The sequence below is a fragment of the Pelmatolapia mariae genome, linkage group LG13 (assembly GCF_036321145.2).
Source record: "Pelmatolapia mariae isolate MD_Pm_ZW linkage group LG13, Pm_UMD_F_2, whole genome shotgun sequence".
Lineage (NCBI taxonomy): Eukaryota > Metazoa > Chordata > Actinopteri > Cichliformes > Cichlidae > Pelmatolapia > Pelmatolapia mariae.
Genome location: NC_086238.1, coordinates 15,271,844 through 15,292,567, shown reverse-complemented (window position 1 = coordinate 15,292,567; position 20,724 = coordinate 15,271,844). Strand labels below are relative to the sequence as shown.

Below are 20,724 nucleotides of genomic sequence, written 5' to 3'. Positions count from 1 at the left end.
AAACATTCGCCTCTCAAATGCTTCATAACCCGTGATTTTAAAAAAACAAAAAAATCCAGAAGAAATCCTTCAACTTTGCAGGCATATGTTAATCCCAGTATCATTCTGATCAGCGAATATGAATTAGAATAAGACCCAGTTTGAGCTTCTAGGTTGCAGTACCTGCTAGGGTTGGTTTGACTGTGGAAGGGTATGGATGCCTTATTTTTTGTGCTTTTGCAGTAAAGGTGTGATTGAGAGCCCGTGGCTGATGGTTAGCCTTATCTCTCTGCTATTACCTGGTGTGTGTTTGTGCAGCAGCAGAAACTCAGAATAATGAACATCTGTCCAGACCTGGAGAGGAAGTTGTGCTTGTGTGTGTGTGTGTCTGCAAGAGAGCTGAAGAGAGTTATCCATAGATGCACTGACTGTTTATCCATGCACGCATATGAGGCTTCACAGGAACATGGAAGTCTGTACTTGGATGATGTCAGACTCTCCAGCCGGCCTGCTGTTTCTCCCCTCCCTGTGGGTGTTTCCCCATTCAGCAGGGAAATCCTTGGTATTCCTGCAAGCTGATGCAGGTCTTTTCTTTACATGGTCATTGTAGTAATGGATGCACCCTCAACAATGCTCACAATAACAGGAAGGTAATTGCGTTTACAGAGCTGTCACTACGATGCAATAGTTGCACAGCGTTTTCCTGCCTCTGTGACCCCCACCCCCTTCCCCCCTTGTCAGGAGGGGGGGTGTCACAGAGGCAGAGGAAAGTGTGAGTGTTTCCAGCAGCAGCCTGAGGAGGGAGGAGAAGCCCAGGATGGGGTTCTGGGAATATGGAAGTCTTTGCAGTAGTTAGAAGTACTGCTGTAATGTTTTGAGAGTTTTGTTGTCTTTCTCTCTATCTCTGACACCATCTTCAGGCACACTTTCCACGGGCCTTGTGAAATTAAATGAGGCTTTCCTTCTCAGTGAAGTAGGCCAGCCCGGAGGTTAAGGAGCTGTCAGAAGAGACACACGCACTCCATATCTCCACACTAGACCCACTGTGAACTGTCTCCCACTGTGAACTATTACAGTGAACAAATTTGAGTCTGAATTGATATTCTTGGCCTCTTCCATCTCTAAGAAAGCCTTAAGTGTTTTAAGCACGTTACTGCTCACTGTCTCTTGCCAGAGTTGGCCCCTAATAAGTTTTCATTTTATTTCAGGCTGCCCAGGTTTGTAGTGTTGTTTGTCTGTCATATTGTGTCTCCGTCCAGTGAAGCGTTGCTGCGGCGGCCCCTAACGCGGGCCTGTCACTTTGTGACAGCCAAGCCTCTGTATTCATTTGTGAGTCTTCTAGTGGAAACCCCGTTTCGGCACTAGTGTTGATTAAAGCTGCAGTGGGATGCATACAGTTTCCATGCAGGCTGTATGCACACGTGTTTCAAAGAAGACCTAAATATGGTGTCTAGAGCCTAACTGGAAATGTAGAGCTGTGTAATGGCTCTGATGATGGGGCTGCAAAGGAGACAGTGGGCTCCATATGCTTGCATTTAACCTGCACTAGATTAATATTGAGCCAGCTGTCATATATGATGCTGCTTTCCTGATGTGTAGTAGGAGAGGCGAGTCACTGGGAATACTCCTTGTAAAAGGGTTATAAATCAGTCAGGAGTTTCTGTACTGCGAGATAGTCAATATGTTCATATATTGCATCTGAAATATGTGATTTAATGGAAAATGTGGCAATAAAAGGCATTAAATATTGTTTTTTGTAGTCATTTACTTACATTAAAGCTCCTATGTTCATTAAAGCTGAACAGCTGGAGACTGGAGCAGCTGGGGCCAGGGGGCCAAGGCCCGCTCCTGGCTTTTAATCCAATCAGTAAAGGAGTAAACTAATTTATCCGTGCTGCCTTCACAGACTCAGCTCTGAACTTGTCCGGATTAGTGTGATAAGAGAGTGACTCTAAGCTTGTGGCTGTGCTAAGGGTGATAAGATAGCTGAATGACTGATAGACGTGTCCGCAATGGCAGTTCCATCAATGTTATTCTACCATTCACGGACAAACTGGTTTCAGACTCAGCGATCCAACGTTTACAGACTGAGGGGGGAAACAGGTATATGGTATGAAATGATGGGGGAAATGTTCATTCGGCTTCCATTTATGCGCTACTTAATGAGTCTGGTCTTCAGTTTGCAGTCAGATGATTGGCAGGTGTATGACCCCATGTTGTGTGAAAAATAACTGATGGCAATTCAGAGACCGTTTGTTTATGACATTTGGGTTTTTACAACGATGACCTTCGTTTCTGTTCTCGGATGTTATCACATCATGGCCGGTGGCTCAGCAGGAGAGAAGTGATAATAATGTGTGGTCAACATAGCTGATATTGGATTACTATCTATACACAGGGGCGTTTTTAGTGGGATGAGTTTTTCTTGGGTGAGTGGGTGAGAAAGCTGATCTGAGTTTTCTCGCAGGGCTTTCATTGTCTTTGTAAGTGACGGTTATCATGACGCTAAGTGATTTCAGTTTTATAAAGTCCTGTTTTAGTTTTATCATAGATGACCCAAAAACCTAAAAACCTGAAGTGAAACCATGTCAGAAAGCTACATGAAAGCAAGTCATACAACACATTTGCCATATGAAGAATCTGAAAGAACCGTCAGCAGTGCTCTTATTGGTTTAGCTGTATTCAAGATTGTTTTAAAAGTTTGCAGTGTGACTCAACTTTTAGTCTAAGCCATATCTGTTCCTATCGTCAGCTTGAAAAACTGATTAGCCAAGATCACTAGCACCAACTGCCTGCTCTCCAGTGTTTATGAGTTTTAGATAGTGAGCTTCAGAGTAATGAACAGGAAATAACAACGAGGCAACCAATCTTGTATTGCCAGACGGACATGTTAGTTTACCCCGATTCACTGGGAACCTATCTTTGTCAAACAGGTGTCTTGAGACACTGTGACTGGATTCACTACCCACTAACGTATAGACATTGTTCCAAGCTGTGATCTGCATGTATTTGTGCTAAATGTAGAGTTTGAGGTTTTTTGTTTTTGTTTGCATAAAATCTGTCCAAAAATCATCTGGTTATTAACAGAGCAACACTGTGTGAAAGGGCGAAATAGGTAAACCAGATAATAACATGCCGGTTGTGCCAGTTGTTATGTCGTGCCATCCACTCTTCCTGCCAATTTAAACGAACAAATAAAGCGGGGAAGAAGTAAATGTTGTTAAAATACACAGCATGCCACATTGACAGAAAAGGATTTCCTCTAAATAGATTTTCCTCATTCCAAAACGATATTTACCAAGTTCTTAGTTACTTCCTGAAATCTCTTGATTGTTTTTTTTTTAGAACAAAAGTGGCTTCTGGGTATATATCATGCGTCTTTATCAAAACAAATCCAGAGATCAGGCCAAGCCGAGCACCCACAACAGTTTAATTTGTTGGGCCAGCTTAAAATCAAACTAGTGCATTAACTCAAGGTTGAGGTAAAAGTGCATGTAGCCTAATAAAAGATAAAGAGTTAATTTAGAGATGAGCTGAAAACAAAGAGGTGCATTTCCTCATTTAGTTGAAGCAAAATGTATCTAGGGTGTTAATTATTAAGCTGACATGACAGTAAACTGGTACCACTGTGGGTTATATCCTGCCAGGGACATGAACTAGTCTGGCTGGGTCTAAATGCGTCTCAGTAACTCATAACACCAGAATGTGGACGCATACTCGCTCTGAAGCTTCAGGCAGTACAGACTTATGTCTCTTTCCTGTCTGTAAGGCTCATGCTGCAGCACCTTTCCTGGCATTTCGTGGCAGTGTCGTGAAAAGATCATGGATTATCTTAACACCAGACAAAATGACAAGTGTGTGTTGTCATCTTATTACGGTGATGAAAAGCTGATAGCTTTAGCGGCAGTAGTAATGACAGAGCTCCTGTCAGCTCTGGTGGCGGTCACCCTGTCCAGTGGTAGCCAGAGTAATTTCCAGGGTCTGCTGTGGTTCAGGAGTTATGTGGCGGATGGGCCTTTTTTCCATCTACAGATTTCGGCAGGGTGACTTGCTGTATCTGTTACAGTTAGGTCGACAAGTTTGTGAAACGGTTCAGCTAAAACAGGAGTGTCAAACATAAGGCCCAGGGGCCAGAATCAACCAGCCAAAGACTCCAATTTGGTCAGCTGAGCAGCTTTGGAAAATGTGAGGGATGATATAAATTTTAGACTTTTAACTGTGTTTTTCAGCTTTTCTTACTGAACCAAAGTAAATAAGTAATAGATAAACAATTAAATAACAAAAGCTAACGAAACGTTTTCTGAGATTTTCCAGATATTTTTTCCTACAGTTTAAACCCAAAGCAGCATTTCTTCATCAGATTGATGAAGAAATGCTACGTCAACGTCAGTACGTCTCAGAAAAACTGAGATGTACTGTTGAACTTGCACTTGTTATTCTTATATCAAAATCTTTCATAGATTAAATGTGTAGTTAAACTTATTTACACTGACAGGAGAGTTTGACTGGTCAAAATTTGCCGAGAATTTCATGTCAAAAGCACCTTTAGAAATGTGTTCACTTAGAAGAAAATTTGTGATGTGTCCAATACTTATTTTACCCGCTGTTTGGTGTCTGTGTGGGTGAGTGCACGTGTACCTGTGTGCACACTAGGAGGCGAAGCTTCTCACCCGCTGTGTTCATTCATACTGCTTCATATCTTTTAGCAAACTTGCTTTCTAGTTGACGCTCACTGGCCCTTAATGATCCATAAGCTGCTGAGAGCACAGGCACACGGCCCATAGCAAGAAGTGTGTTTGACTTTTTTTTTTCTTCTTTCTGAGGTTTGTGTGCGCCCCAGAGAAATCACCCAGTGCTCTCTTTTTGTCTGCTGTCTCTGCCTTGTTAACCCACTGCGGGCTGCCCCACATGGGATTTTCATTCTGTGTTCTCACTGCTCTATTTACACACATATGAACATGCAGTAAAAGTTGTGTAACATTACATATGTATGTCATTGTTTGCAGTATAATAAATACAATTCTGTAAATATAAAAAAAGAAACTTAAGATATTCTTTTAATTTCTCTACAGTTTACTGGCTTCATTTTTGGAAAGTATTGCTTTAAAATACAGTTGTAGGTAGGTTAGTCCTGTTAGAAGGATGCTGTAGAAACGTGTGTGCCTAATGTTCTAACTACTCCAGCTGTGAATTTTCTAAGTACTACGTTGTGCATTACTGCCTTTAAAAAAACACGGTGAACTTTAGCAAATTCATCGGCATAAAGAGGAAAAAAAAAAACAGTTTTGAGGCTCTGAGGAGCTCCAATCATTTGCAGCCTGTTTGCTGTCTGCTGTGTTATGTATTTAGCGAGTGTGGTCGCTACTGTAGCACTTGATCTGTTTCCTGTTTTGTATTTACCGTGCAGTTATTATTTTAATGATCCAGCACCTTACTGTAGCGAGGATCTGCATGCTTCAGTTATCGCCTCATTATGGTGACATTTGGCATTGCAACGGGTGAGACTGTCGTGATGGACAAAGTCCTCATTAGTAATCCGGATGGGATTTCATCCTTGAAGTGGAAAATGACTGGCGAACCTCTGCTGTTGGCGTAGACTAATTAGCTGCTTTCCATGTTTCTGTGTGGCCCAGCGTGTCTGCAGTCAGGTCTGAAAAGGACATTAAATTAGGCCAACTTGCGTAATGTGATGATGGATGGAGGCAACGCTTGGTTACCCTCTCTCATCTCAGATCGGGGGGCTTGTGGCATCCTCTGCCAGGAGGGCAGGTTGCTACTAGAGCCCGAAGGTCATCAGCTGCCCTGCCTTTCAGGCCATTAGTTATGAGATTGGTCTCATTATTGTGACAAATCAGTGGGAATGCTGGGTCCAAATGAGCAGTGTAAATTAGACCGGGCAGATTTAGCTTGTGTGAAGGTCGGCTTTACCCGAATTCGTCAAAAATATGTGACAGTTATGGGAAACGGTTTCCAGACTCGCGTGTTGTCCCGTCATTTTGTTAGCCTATACTTCACTTTTGCTGCAGTGAAATCATTGCTTTGTCCACAGTCATTTTCATGGCATCGTCATGCGTAACCGGGGTAAATTCTTACCTGGACATTTGCAAACTGTCACAAACCAGTTCAGAAGAACTATAAAGAGTCTGGAAAATACAGCTTGGGTTGACCTTTCCTTCAGGAAATATTGATTGGTTATAGCATCGTTTATTCAAGTTCATGGTGAATTAAGAGCAGCTGCAGAGTTGGATGGATGTTGTGTAGACACATTGACAGTCTGGGGTGACAATTAAATAAAAAAAGAAAAAAAAGAGAAGAGTTTAAAAAAAAAAAGTCGTGGGTGCTTTCATTTCATTAGGATGTAAATTGCACCTCGTGAGTGCAGTCTTTCTCCTCCTTTTGCAAGACTTTTATTTGCATATGACCATGGAGTATAAACGTCTCAGAGCTGCTTCCTGTGTCTTGAATTTCTCATTTCAGGCCAGTCATTGTTGGATTCTCTGAGCCGAGCCTGCCCAGTATTTCTTTCTAGAGTTTATAAATGACAGGTTTAGAAATTACAGTTTTTCAGTGAAACGCAGAAAATAACCAGGGTGGTGAGAGGAGAATCGCGACTGCTCGACAGGCAGCAGGAAAGAAGAAACTGGGATATCTGTCAACTGTGAGGCAGTTCTTAATTACAAATGGAAGCATGTGCGAATGAGCCCCGCTTTGCTGATGGAGTAACGTTTGGAAAGTGGTTCAGAGGAACGCTGGGAATCTATGATGTGAGGATTCCCTTGGCCTCAGGCTCACCTTTATTTCACAGAAGGGAAACTAGCTGCTTCCCTTTACAGCTTTCCCATTACTTTGACAGCAGAACTGGAAAGATTCCTGCATGTGTCTAACTCTGGAACCGTCTTTGCTTTGAAATTGGAGTTTTACTCAGAAGATCATTATCCAGTTTCCAGGAAACTAGTAGATGTATAAATAAAACAAAAAATATTGTTGCTTGGAAGCACTTTTGAATTCCAGGGTACCTTTTCAGAATTTATTTTGCATAGCTTTAGATGCACACTTCCACACAGACTCTTTCATGCATTGGTAAAGTAGCACATTTTACATGCCTGACAACTGATTTGAGCATAGTAACTTTGTAAATTATTTATGTATATATTAGAGTCTCTTGGAGGAATAGGTAGTACATTACTGGCCATTCACTGCACAGTTGTGCTCCTTTAAGTTATAGTTTAACCAAAATAGAATAAAAGATTTTGGAGGCAGCCCTTGAAAGCCAACTAAGGCGTACAAATGACTCAGTGGATTCACTTTCCAAGTGGAATCCCGACAAACTTAAACAAGGCTAATAGCACTCTTAATTGCTCGGGCCCCTCACGACGGCACACACACAAACACTCGCACAAGCTCATAAGCAGTCCTTTTGTTCCTGCTGGATCGATGCTCGGGGTTAATGGCACGAGAGCTTGACATTTTCGAGCTGGCTGCACGTCTTTTGTCCTGGTGATTTTTAGCATGTGAGCCAATGTCTCCTCTGATAAAGCCAGCTGATCTCTGAGATGCACAGGACCTAGAACTGCTGGGGGGAAATTTGCATGTGTTTCTGAGTTTATCTGTATGACAAAACCTGCTCGTGCTGTGTTACTAGTGAAGCGAGGCCTTCACCAGTCATGGCTAAACAGGATATGAGGGCCACTGTGACATCACCCTTGTGTCGAGGTCATTGCGGGTAGTAGTAGCGCGTGTCGACTTAAGAGAAATTGTCTCTTCATGGTGGCTTAGTGTGGCGTGATGACGGGCAGTCTGCTGGTTGTTGTTTCTTTTCAGCATTGCCTCTATTTGCTCCTTTTACCCTCACGGTCGCCATGCATTAGCCACAGCCGTCAGAACAGAGTTTTGTAGACTTCCGATCATGTACTGATACTTCATGCTTTGGGCCAAAAGCAAATTAAAGAAGCGCTCAGATTTGATGTGCGTCGTCCTCAAGAATATTCTAGCAGGGAAGATTATGTAAAAAGTCTATTTGTTTACACAAATACAACTATTTTTAGAGGAGTGCTTTAAAAGCACACTTCAAGATTCACATGATTTTAAACAAACAAAAAAACAAGACCAAGAATGTTGTACAGTATTATTTTATTATATTAAATCAGTCCTTATCTCATATTAAATCAATTGTACTGTGGACTCCAATAGATTTGGAGGCTGCGGAAGTCCTTACTTTTCAGAATAATCTCATCTTCCTCTCGTGTCCTCAGCTTGTGTGTTTCTTGAGCTTCATTTGTGCTTGCTCTTCTTTTGTAGCACTAGCTAGATAGTTGCTGGAATAAGTACCATGATGGCAACTTTATCGCCATCTGCATGCGTGAGCACGTGATGGGAATGAAAAGAAGAAAAAGGATGTCTAGCGTGTGAGAGCAGAACTGTGGGGTGCCATAACGTTCATTCTGATTTGTTTCTGCGAGGCACGAGCAGGAAAGAAGTCTGCACCAAATGAAAAATGAGCTTGCTTTATGTTATTATGCATTAAATTGCCAAATCTGATTTAATTACTCAACAATTTAATACTTGTTCCCCCAGAGCTCCAAAGGGCTGACTCGCAAACTTCAGTTCTGGCCCCGTTTGCTTTTGCACCACCAGCCCGCTCTCTGTCTGAAATGAGCCGCCTGTGTTTTGTGAAGGATGCTTATGACATCCCCATTACACCACTAGAAGTCAAGAAGTGAGCTTCAGCTGAGATTGATCAGAGTCTGAGCACATCCGGGGAGTCAATGAGCCCCATAAAGCAAGACTCTCTGTTCGGCCTGGCGCCCAGTTTGTTTGCACTGTAATTACCCAGATTGTACCGGTGCCATGGTAGACACAAGCGCACACATGGGGGTTTCACCATGGAGAAGACAAACAAAGATGCACACCTCTGTCCAACAATGGACTCCAAGCCCTCAAGTCCCATTGTTATATTTATAATAGGCTGGAACAGATAGAGACAAATATATCTTCACCAGGACACAGCAAGTTCAGCTTAGTAACCTAAGCTCATATTTTATTTTTTTTGTGTTACTTTTTGTGTCCACGCATGGCTTCACAAGCCCTAATTCGAACAGTTTCCTGCTGATAGAAGCCCCTCTCCTCTGAATTCTTAATTGCTTGTTTTAAATGAATCGAGAGTCTGAGCTTTGAGCCTTGTCTCTTTTAATTAACTCCTATATCAGCACTAGTGGGTCAATGACTGGAGATGCGTGTGGATTAAACATAACTGATCCAGAGGGCTGAACTGAGGTAGTTTGGACATGAGACAAAACACGGAGGGGTTAAGTATGTGGTACACTATGGGTGGGGTTTTAGAGGCTCGTTCAAACCAACAGGGTCACTGTAATGGTGCTCTATACTTCTGCGTGATCATGAGGTTTTGACCTGGTAATCTTATTATGATGATATTGTGCCACGGGGCCTGTGAGATATGGCGAAATTATAATATCACACTATATATGAGTCAGAGAAGCGTTAATGTATTGCTGCTGTTGATAAACTGTGCATTAAACACTATTGAGTGTTTTTGATTTATTCATGTACCCTCACTGCTGACCACATCCCGTTCAGATTAATCCATCTAGTCTCCTTTTCGCTGGATGAATGACTCTTTTGAGGGATTGGCGTATTATCAGCTCAGCGATAGTGTTTGTAGTAATATGGATGACATACTGTCCCCAATATCTGCATTTCAGGTATTCATTTTCAGGTGAATGCAAGAGCACGACTGGAAACCAGATCTTTTTTTTTGGTTTTTTTTGTAAGGATTGGTGTCACAGTTGCAAGACAGCTAAACTAGAATGACTGCGCTTTTGAAAATGTTGAAATTGTTGCGTAGTTTTAAACCAGTCCACTGTAGCTGTTCAAGTGTGCTGGTAACATGAGATTGTTCTTTGTCGAAAACTTTGTATTATGCAATGTTTTACAAGCTCGATGGCCCGGCTGGCTCAAGTTGATATCCCACTGGGCTGAAAAACACTAGGTAATTTTCTTTTAGATGGAAACCTTTTAGATAGAAAACATAAAAAAGCGTATAATAGGAATACAGAACCAGGCAAATGTTATAATTTAATACTATTTCACCTGTTTAGCTGCTGTCTATGTTCCTGCTAGATCAATATTTAACACATGAGAACAGTGTTAACAGTGATTTTGTGCTTTCTAGCTGGTACAGAGAGAACTAAACCCCTACTGTGCATGCAGAGATGCACCTAGACCAATACAGCTCCATTATGCTGTCTGTGCCGCACACTTAGTGTTATAGCGGCTGAAACATTAATTGAATGCAGCATTAACCCCCCCACCCGCACCCCCATCCCCTGCTGGTTGAAGCCGCTGGGGTTAACAGCATTTCCAGCAGAAGCTCTAATAATATATAATGTCATATTACACCATTTCTTATTGCGCTGTCTAGAATTTTTCATTTAATGTGTGCATAAACTATACAAAACTTTGTAAATTTAAAAGCACTATAAAGCAGTCCTGACCATTGGCTTGAAACAATGACCATAATGAATCAATACATTCAAAAATTACTCTTAGTTGGCACATGCCTTGCATGTATATTGTCACCTGATTCAGATTCATGGGCCAGTGCATCATGGTCTACTCGCCAATCCTGTGCGCTGCTTTAGAAAAGGGTGTTCTGTCCTCTTCTTCTATGGGAAAAGTCAGTGAGGACTTAGAGGAGACGACGTGTGAGAGATACAATCTTCTCTCTTCTCAAAGGCACCTCTGGGAAGCAGGGCACTGAGTGAATTGCTTATGTAAATAGCTCTGCTGCTATAATCCATTGTTGATGATGCCTTTGACTGCAAGGCCAATTTTTTAGAAATGCTTTAGTACTTTGGATCAAAAGAGCGCTTTACCTTTTGACTCTTGACAGCAGTATCAGGCCGTCAGTTCAAGACGGAGCATTTAATAGTAGATCAGCACCTCGGATACGGTGGAATAAAAGAATTGCAACTCAACAAGTCTTGTTAGCTGTCGCTGAGTAACTGTGTTTGCCAATGAAAACCGACATTCGTAATTGTTGTTTTCGGTCATTAAGTTAATGCAATGCTGTTTGCAGGAACTTGTCTTCTTTATAGCGCAGCTGCACTGTGGTAATAATATGTGTGATGTTCATGCGGACTAATGCTAATTAGCAATAGCTGCACGCTTCAAGAAGACCTTTCCCTCGAGCTCTGAGAGTGTGTTCAGTCTGTGGCTGTTAAAGGCAGAGATGCAGAGGCCCGTGAGATGCTCAAATGATGGGATCAGGCTGTGCATTGTGTCTGCTACAGCAATGCAATGCTAGTCCAGCACTTTGTTCTGTGACAGGCATGGAAGGGAATGTTTAGGAATATATACACATGTAACTGTGCGCTCCCCACATTCACACACACACACACATATATATGTCATAGACATTTGATGTACATTGAAGTAGAAGCTGCTGACCTTAAAAAACATTCATGGTGTTCTCATCGTTATTCCACACACGGAGGTCAAAAAGCAGCAGACTGTGAGTCCCGTGACCTTCTGTCAGAGGAGGTTAGCGATGACCCTCGCTGCCTTCTGTCTGCACTCTGCTGTCTGCTGTCGTGCATGTGTGCACATCCTGCCTGCCTCGCATCGGTTCTCAACACATAAGCGACCGTCTTCCAACTTCACTCACATAAAACCTGCTTTCCTCTTGTGAGGCTGGAGAGTGTTAGTCAGCTGTTTGTGTGAACGCTCGTTTAAAGACTTTGTTTTGAAATGAGGCTGTGAGGGGAAAAAAACCCCAAGCAGTGTAGAGAAGTGGAGATACGAGACATTTCCATTCTCACTACACTGTTACTCATCTTTTGTCGGCTAGCTAGTGGTCATTCTATAAATAGTATTGAGGAGATGGCGGCCAGCAGACTTTGTTGGAAAATGTATTTCCATGGAGACAGTTTGCATTGCACTTTGTGATTAGAGGCTCTTTGTGAAGGGATTGTAGATGATCTAAGGTTAAAGTATGTATTGTTGCTGGGACAGTTACAGCAGAAAAAGGAAGCCGGTTTTACACAAGCTCGTTACTCAGCTGAAGCACTATCCCCATTTTAATTTGGAAACAACATGTGGACTTTGCAAAGTCTGCAACAGTATGACTCGGCTACCACAGACACATCCACAAACGGTGTGCAAAGCAAATACTGCTTTGCTTCTTTTTTCTCCCTGCATGCAAAATGTGTGGGAAGACAAACACAGATAAAAATCGTATTTTCATAGACCAGACTCTGAGAGCAGCGCCGGAAAGCGCTGGAATCTCTGGACCCACAAAGTGCCTGTATAAGGAACATGAATGTGCTCCTTGATCACATGATCCATGATCTTGTTGTTAAGGTATTTAGATGTGGCCACATGTCCAGCGTGTGGCAGCTACATTCAATTATTCCAATCTTTTTTGCTGCAACTGTTTCCTTGTTCAGCCATTGAGTGTAGCTGTTGTCTCTGGGGCATTGATCTAAGTGTGGGTGGGGCACTTCCTAGTATGGAAAAAATTCAGCTCATACACTGCCCTCTGTGTCTTCTCTGGTGTTTTGCCTGCCTTGCAGCCCATCTGCTGAAGAGCCTTCAGATGTCCCTATTATAAGAAATGAGACAGCAATTGCCCATCAAAGACAGGTTAAAGTGGCGTTGCAGATTTATTCGTCTACATAGCCACTGCTTACAAACAAGACCAAACGCTTATTGTGCAACCAGATGGTTTCCTGACATCAGCCTGGTTGTTTTTCCAGGGAAAATAGCTAAGAAATGAGGAGGCAGAAAAGCTAAGATTGGCATCGTAGTGGATCAGTATGTACCTCCAGCAGAGCTTTCATCTCACACTGTCAGAGCCTTTACCGGCCTGGGTCCTAAGGGGAACCCTGGGGAAATCCCAGCCTGGACATGAACTGCGTGTAAGGAAAAGGGATTGGAGGGAGAAGAAAGAAGAAGGAAACAAAGAAGTGAGAGTGAGAGTTATATGTGTCTCCTTTTTTCGATATTTAACACAAGCAGTTTCACTCTTGTGTTCAGCCGCAGGCAGTGTTTCTAATGTTACAATGTATTGAGCTGCCTAAAATACTGCTATTTTACAGTGGATATGGGATTACAAGAGATTTTAATCTTTTTAAAAAAACAAAACAAAAAAAAGTCAAAGCCACAAAGTTTGTGCATGAGAGCAGCAGGCTGATTTTGCGTGTGAGAAGGGTATATACCGTTTCCTGGAGATGTTTGAAAGTCCTGGTGCTGCTGTTGCCTGGGTAACCCTTTGCACCATGATAATGTCCTTTTTCCAACAGAGGATTGAAGGTTATCCACCTCACAGTCTTCTGTTCCCTCCTACCTGTGAATAATAGCTTCTCTATTTTTGATATCTCATCCAGCAAGATGCAGTACAATACTGTCAGTGAAGACATGTACTCAAAATGAAAAGCCATCTGTACAACTCGATTACTTGGCTCTTTTCATTTTCATTTTCCCTTTTTAACAATTTTTTATTTTTTTATTTTTTACAAAAAAGCTACAGGGGAAAAAAAGAAGAAAAAATCAAATCTTTTGAGTCACAATTTCTTTTGTTTTTTTTGGTTCATGACTCCTGTCTTATTTAGCTGACATGTTGTTGCACACCAAAATGCTTTTTGCGTATCTAAGCCAGTAAGCGTGTCAGAGTCGGTCAGCTTCAGCAGTGTGCTTCCTCAGAAATACTTCAAACAGACTGGAATTCATTGATTAGAATAATGGCTTATATGCTTATATGCTTATTATATGCTTATAGTATTAAATTTAACAAAAGGGCACAATAAAAGCTGCGGTTTTAGGCTCAGCTGACCTTTAATATGAACCTTTATTTTAAAAAAAAAATCCTCTATCTTTTTATTTATATCAATCATGACTCCAGGTGCTGAAACATGCAAAGCTGAATCTAGTTTGATGAAATGCCACGGGAAAAACCCTTATAGTCGCTCTTTCAAAATAAATGCTTGGCAGTAATTTGCTGATGGCAAATATTTGATGTCAAGGAGCAGCACAAAGCATTGAATTGGCATGAATGATATCTAATACCCACTGCAAGAAATGGCTCTGTAGGTATTGGCAGCGCAAAATTTCTATTTTAGAGTGCACCTGTTACAACAATAGTTTCTTAAAAAAAACAACCCAAAAACTATGGTCTGTTCTGTACAATACCTTTTGAATATAATACTGTATTCTCAGCTGACAGCATTTATAGTGTTAAAATAATTTTCTTCCTATAATTTTCATAAGCAGTAAAATACAGCTGCTTATACTAGCCTGTGTACCCTGGATTCAGTTTACTCTTGTTCTTGAACATAACAAGATATTTATTGCTTTGTAAAAAAAAAAAAAAAAAAAACTTTGGGAATGCCATGACATTTAACATTTTAGTAGCTATGCTGAAAGTGAACATTGGCCAGTTCTGATTAATTCCCTTAGGAGTCTCAGTCATTGTGAGCCATTGCCATTTAAATCTTTTTAAATGTACATAACTTGTGCACAAAAGTCAAAATCTAAACACAAATTAACTGAACTAAACAATTATAAATCTTCTAAATTAATGATTTCAACTCATACATTTACATTATGATGAAGAAAAAAATAGTCTTATACTGTAAAAATGTATGGTGTGTTACTATTTGTTTTTCATCAAATGCATCAGCCTTGTATTTACAAAGAGGAGTATGTCCTTGTACAGAAAGTATTTTCACAGCTATTTATCGCATCGCTTACCAGGGCCAAAATATTGCAGTGTGCTGTTAATGTACAGTAATGGCTGCAGTGCAAATGATATACAAGCTCACCTCATAATTCCACACTTAAAATCTGGTTTAATGAGTTGAAGGGTGTAGCGCGAAGGGAAGGTCCTTCAATCAAGTGGTGTGGGTGGAAACGGTGGGTGGTCCTGCAGATGTAAAGGATTTGCACAGTTTCTAATGCCAGATTTAAAACGTTTGCACAGTTGAGGATAGCTTTTAACCATGTGATTTGAAAAATATCTATGTGGCCTTAAACATAGCATTTTGAATTTCATAGTAGATATAAAACCAGTCATTACAAGGTTATTCATTCTGAATTTACTGTAGGTGTGCATAACTAGGCAAGACATGTGAAATGGGGAAAATTTGCTGAAAATTTCTACATTTTTTTCAGGCTCTAGTCATCCTGTGTAAGTATAAATTTGTCCCACGGGGAACCAACCGAACCTGTCTTATGTAAGCCTCAGGTTAAACAAATGGCAAGCCCTTAAATATGTGATTCATATGACTGACTAGAGTTACAGCACAGGCTCAACTTGGAGTCACGCCTGAGCTGCTTCAGCTGCAGTGTTGTGCTGCCATTCCCCAGACTCTTCTTTGGGAGGCTGAAATAAGTGGTGGTACAGGCAGAAGTTCAAAGGTTATCTGAGAGAATTAACCTGCAAAGCCATGGTGTGCAGTTAGCCTGTGTTCCTTTACTACATCAGCTCTGGTAAGCAGCTACTTTCTGCAGTACTCTGTGAACCCGCCTTCAAATGTAAGCCATATTTTACTCCTTGTAAGCTAAATTTTGCTTCGTAACTTCTTGTGCAAACAGTAAGTGTTGGTGTTGATTGATGGATTTCAAGAAAATGTAAAATGTGGCCTCCTTTGTACTGATGTTATAATTTGCCGCAGCTATTCAGTGCCAGTAGGTTCTTGCTATTTGTGGATTTCACTGATGCTAAGAATGAGTTCTTTTGTTGTGATTACTCAGACACACACAACCACACATTAAAAGACATGCAGAGGAGAAACACACACAGAATCTTCCCTCTCCTCTCTGATGCTTGTTCGACCCATCTCACTCTCGCTGGTGCATGTGCTTCCTCCCCCTCACACCCACATTGCTACTCTCTGCTGATCATAAGCGTCATGATCATAAGTAGAAGGATGTGCATGTATCTTGTATGACATAATACAAACATTACAGTCCATTTCCATGTGTGGTTTCCAACTATCCACTGGCTGCGCCCTATTTCTATATCCTTCCTATGCCATCTTCAAATCATTTGTCTTTAAAGCTTAAAGACGTCCTTTTTAAAAGCTAGAATGACTAGTAAGGGCTTTAACAGTGTGATAAAGTCAGTAGCGTATGTCCTGACATTTCCAGGCCGTTCCAGCTCTCCAACAATACCAACAACGTTACGGTGTTGCGTTCTCTGCCCTTCTAAGCTTTATTTAGGTAACACCTGGGGCGATAAATCAGGAATATATTTTGTGTTGGATATTCTGTCTTACAGTCTCTCCTGCGCTCCGTTCTTTAGTTTGCTCTTATAGTTCCCGAGACACCTGGGGCTGAAGCTGCTTTGTTGCCGTATTCCATTATGAATGAAGGCAGTTTTGAGGCCCACCCATTCATCTCTGCTGCAGCTGGAGAAGCTGAGCTGTCAGCCTCACTCTCTTGCACACACTGCCTTCATGAACCAGATGTGTTAATCCCACACAAACTGTGTGATAATAAATGACGGGGGGGGGGGGGGGGGGTAGTGCATGTTTGCATCCCATACATTTGCAGGTGAGCGTCCACATTTGTCAGTTAGGCCACACACTGACCTTGGAGCCTTCTCCTTGTCTGTTTGGTTTATATTACTTTGGAAGAACCTGGCGGCGTGCTTCTGGTAATTTCTTTGTCCAACCACATGTGCACACACACACACACACACACACACACACACACACACACACACACACACATACGCACACACATACGCACACACACACACACGTTCATCTACACAAAAAAGTCTACCTGCCCTTGAGAGAACAGGCCTAGTCCGATTCACTCTGAGTGTGCCTGCTATTAGCCAGTGGAATGATCTTATATCACTGACAAACACATTGTTGACTGCATCAACTGTGCTGTTTAAACTTTCACACTGCACAGAAACTAAGCAAGTGTTTAGGGTGACGCTCACTGGACGGCGGCTTCCTTCTTTTGTTGTTATTTAACACAAAGCAAGGATGGACAGATGACGATGACTTGTTGCCAGATACCTTGTTTGGAAATGGCTTTTCCACATCAGAGCTTCAGCAGATGAATGTTATCTGGAACGCACAGACTTCTTCAGCCGCTTAAATGGAAACATCCCAAAGAAAATGGAAAGTGTTTACCTTTGAAACCCATGGCTCACACTTCATAGTGTGCAAAAGGACGCAAATAGATCACAATAAGCTTAGTGTCAGAGAGAATGATAAAGACAAGTCGAGTATTAAAAGCTCAAAGGAGCTATTGTTTGTCAGTTTGCTTTAACTTCATTAAGAGGTCAGCTGGTATTTTAATACTGGGTTAGTCATGCTGTGTTGTCTTTAATTAAGTACAGATGGACAAATTAAAATAGTTTGGTTGTGATTAGTCCTTATTTTAAAACTGTACTGTGATTCTACCACCAGGCATCATTGCCCCTTTGGCTACATGAGGGGGTTAAAGTGGACCAGAATGATGTTCCAGCACCTTCAATTTATGAGTGATGAAATCTGATAGGGAGGTTACTGTTGAACGAGTTAATGTTTTGCATTTGCATGGCGATACTTGCTTAGTAATAAGAAAATAAAGACACCCTCATCCATATCCCTTTCCTTTTCTCATCCCTGTGAGGCGTTCATGGTGCAAATGTAAAGTTGCAAAGTTTCGTGTTGAATTCGCCGTGCTGAACCCAAAAAGAGCAGTGAATACAGGCAACACAGGCCAGCTCATTGCATCCTCATAAAATAATTATGGGAATTATTATTTTCTTCATGCTACAACACTGCACCCGATCTTAGGGCTCCCCCAATCGCCAAATCTCACTTTAACTTAAACCCCTGGCTACATCACCCACTCCTAAATGTTCCCATGTCTGTGAAGGGATTTCTTGAGTCATTAGTATCCTCTCTTCTTTCCTGGATACAGCGACCGTCTATCCTTGAGCATCTTCTTGTTGCTGTGTATCATTACAGATCATCCAGGGAACCCCTGTAACTCAATCAATTCTCCTTAGCTATAAACTACTTTCACCATCCAGCGGTCGCTCAGCAGCCCCTACCTCACTTTACCCTGCATGTGCAAGGACTGGGTTACAGGGTGTGCTTAATGTGTTGGAAATTTCATTTAACCCTCCTCCTCTCGTCTCCTATCTCGCTCACTTCATCTTTCCTTTTGGTGCCCAGTTATTGCTTGTAGCCAGCGCAACCCACCACCGCCCTCCATCCTCCCTAAGGCTGGCTGGCTTTCTCTCGCTGGTGCTGGAGAACTAGAGAGGCTCACTGAACCAGGCAGGAGAGGAAGACAAGGGAACGAGGAGAGATGGGACAGATCAGATTGATTCCTTTAAATCGTACAAAATATTGTAGTGCAGAATCATTAAAAAGGTGCACATGTGGATTGCACGCTGACAGCAGAATTGCAAACTAATGCACAGAGACAACAGACTCTGCATGTCAGTCTCTTTATGTACGCAGTTTACTATATTAAATAGCTGTGTGCAAATGAGGACTGGAGGATATTATAGGGTTTCTTCCATGCCTTCCATTTGTCTTCTGCCTTAGAGGTTAACTCAGCTCACTAGAAATAAATAGCATACACAAGTTATCCCCAAGGAGTCTTTGAGCATCCTTTGGGCACATTTTGTTAGGACACCAGTCTGCCTGTGTTGTTGTTACTGTAACTGGCCTGTTTGTTAAAGCCATGGGGAAGGGCCATTGTTTATTAAAAGCTATACGTGACATGTCACTGAGTACTAAATGGGTAATTTGCAGGTTGTATGTAAGGAAGTGATTTTTTTTAATAGACTGTTAGATCAGTTGGTTGTTTTGTAAAGTATCAGGTACGAGTCTGAATCAGTTTTTCTATGCCAGTATTATGAAATGTTTCCATGCAGGTTGTGTTTGTGTGTATTTCTAGTAGTAGTATTTCTAGTTGTTGAGGTGTATTGGCTCTTAGGTAGACTGTTTTGAAAGCACAACGTCTGATGCTTCCTTTGAAGAACACAATCTAAGTGTTGCCTTTGCAAAAAATGTTTGAGGAATGAAATTGTTGGGTTGGAGCCAATTACTGTGCAGACATATTTTGCAGCATGTTGTGATGGTTTTCAGTCTAAAAGCTGTTTGAGCTTGGATGTGCATACACTTTCTCTTTTTTGCCCCTACAGAACACAGTAATTATAGAATTGGAGTTTCTGGGAATCACCTCAGTTCATGCATGGGGGAATGTGCAGAGGTGACAGATTTCTGGAGTCTCGCCCTGGATCAGAATTCATGTAAACACTCCGGTGTGAGTTGCTGCAGATCAGGCAGCACCCGGGTGTCATAGCACGGGAGACTGACAACATGCAAAGCTAATAATAACTCCAGTTTCAACTGTTGTGACTGGAGTTACCCGCAGAAACGGAGAGCTGAGCTGCTCGCCAGAGTTTAGGTTTGATGTGCACATCTGTGATCAGTGCAGATTGGTCCCTCAGCAGCTCCAAGCTCATAACACACCGTGCCATAAATCAATCAGTAAATCAATACGCAGCAGCCGCTTAGTTTCATGCTGGGACAAAAATGTGTGAAGCAAGTCTCGAATGTGTCACATATGATGTGGTGCAGAGATGCTATTTTATATCTAAAATCACTCCCAAAAAAAGAGCCTATGTTTTGAACTCTAAATACATCTATTAATTTTTAGCAGCGTCTTATGCTAGTCTTGTGCTACTGCTGGGCAATACTGCTGTGTTTTGTTTTTGTTTGTAAAAAAAGGAGATCCATAAAATCTATAAGTACTTACCTTATTTTTCATTATAAGGGAAGACATCATTTCTCCATTGATATATTGGATATTTTAATGCAACAGCTCTCACCCTAATTGAGACAAAATAAAGTGTTTATTATCATTTCACAGATAAAGCAAGTCAGAGCTACATACGCCTCATTGTAGTTTGGAGTGAATGCTTGAAAATCTGCTTTTCTGCTCGCTGGGTAACAAGATGCACTTCCTTTTTTTTTTTTTCTTTTTTTTTGTCACACTGAAATTGCTGCTTTGTAAGCAGAAAATAGGCCTTTCCTCTCACTTGTTTGTAGCTTGTTGTGTTTTATCTACGAGTAAAAGTGTTGGGATTTAACCAGCTTGGGGACGTTTGTGTCAGGAGGACAAAGTGATGTGTTTTGAGTGTGCGTGCCTTCTCGGTTTGTCGTAGGTAGTATCTAGAGAGAGCAGCTGTCGTCCTCAGTGGCAATCTAATCAACAGAAATAGATGGACCCCCCCCCCCCCCCCCCCCCCCCCCCGCCCCCCCGCCCCCCCGACCCACCCCTTCCCTTTCTGTGGGTGGCAGGCCGGGTAGTGCAGAGAGGTCACAGCAACCTCATTGAGAAACGCCTCATATATCGTGCCGCATTAATGAGAAGAAACATTTGTCATAGTTTCAGTTGCAGTAATATCTATCTGTGGAAATTAATATGGTGTGGTTTTGGCCTTACATTGGGGCTATCATTGTTTTTTTTGGATTTGTGTCCTCTTTTATATTGATTAATGTGCAGTACGTCTGAAACCTTGGTGGGTTAATGAGTCATCTGGCCCCAAACAAATAGAAGGGAGTTAATTGTTCCAGCAATAGCCTGCACTTTGTTTCCCGCGGCTGATTTTGGCGAGGGCTGGACTTGTTATTTTGTTTAGTATTTTGTTTGAGTGTTAATATACAGTGTAATTCTTGCAAAAAAAGAAGGTCGGGGGATTGA

General features: G+C 41.7%; 1 protein-coding gene across 2 annotated transcripts in view; it reads left to right on the top strand.

The window, feature by feature from the left end:
• Window positions 1-20,724, top strand: part of mcu (mitochondrial calcium uniporter) — a 55,653-nt gene that overhangs the window by 511 nt on the left and 34,418 nt on the right. The gene's annotated exons all lie outside the window — the stretch shown is intronic.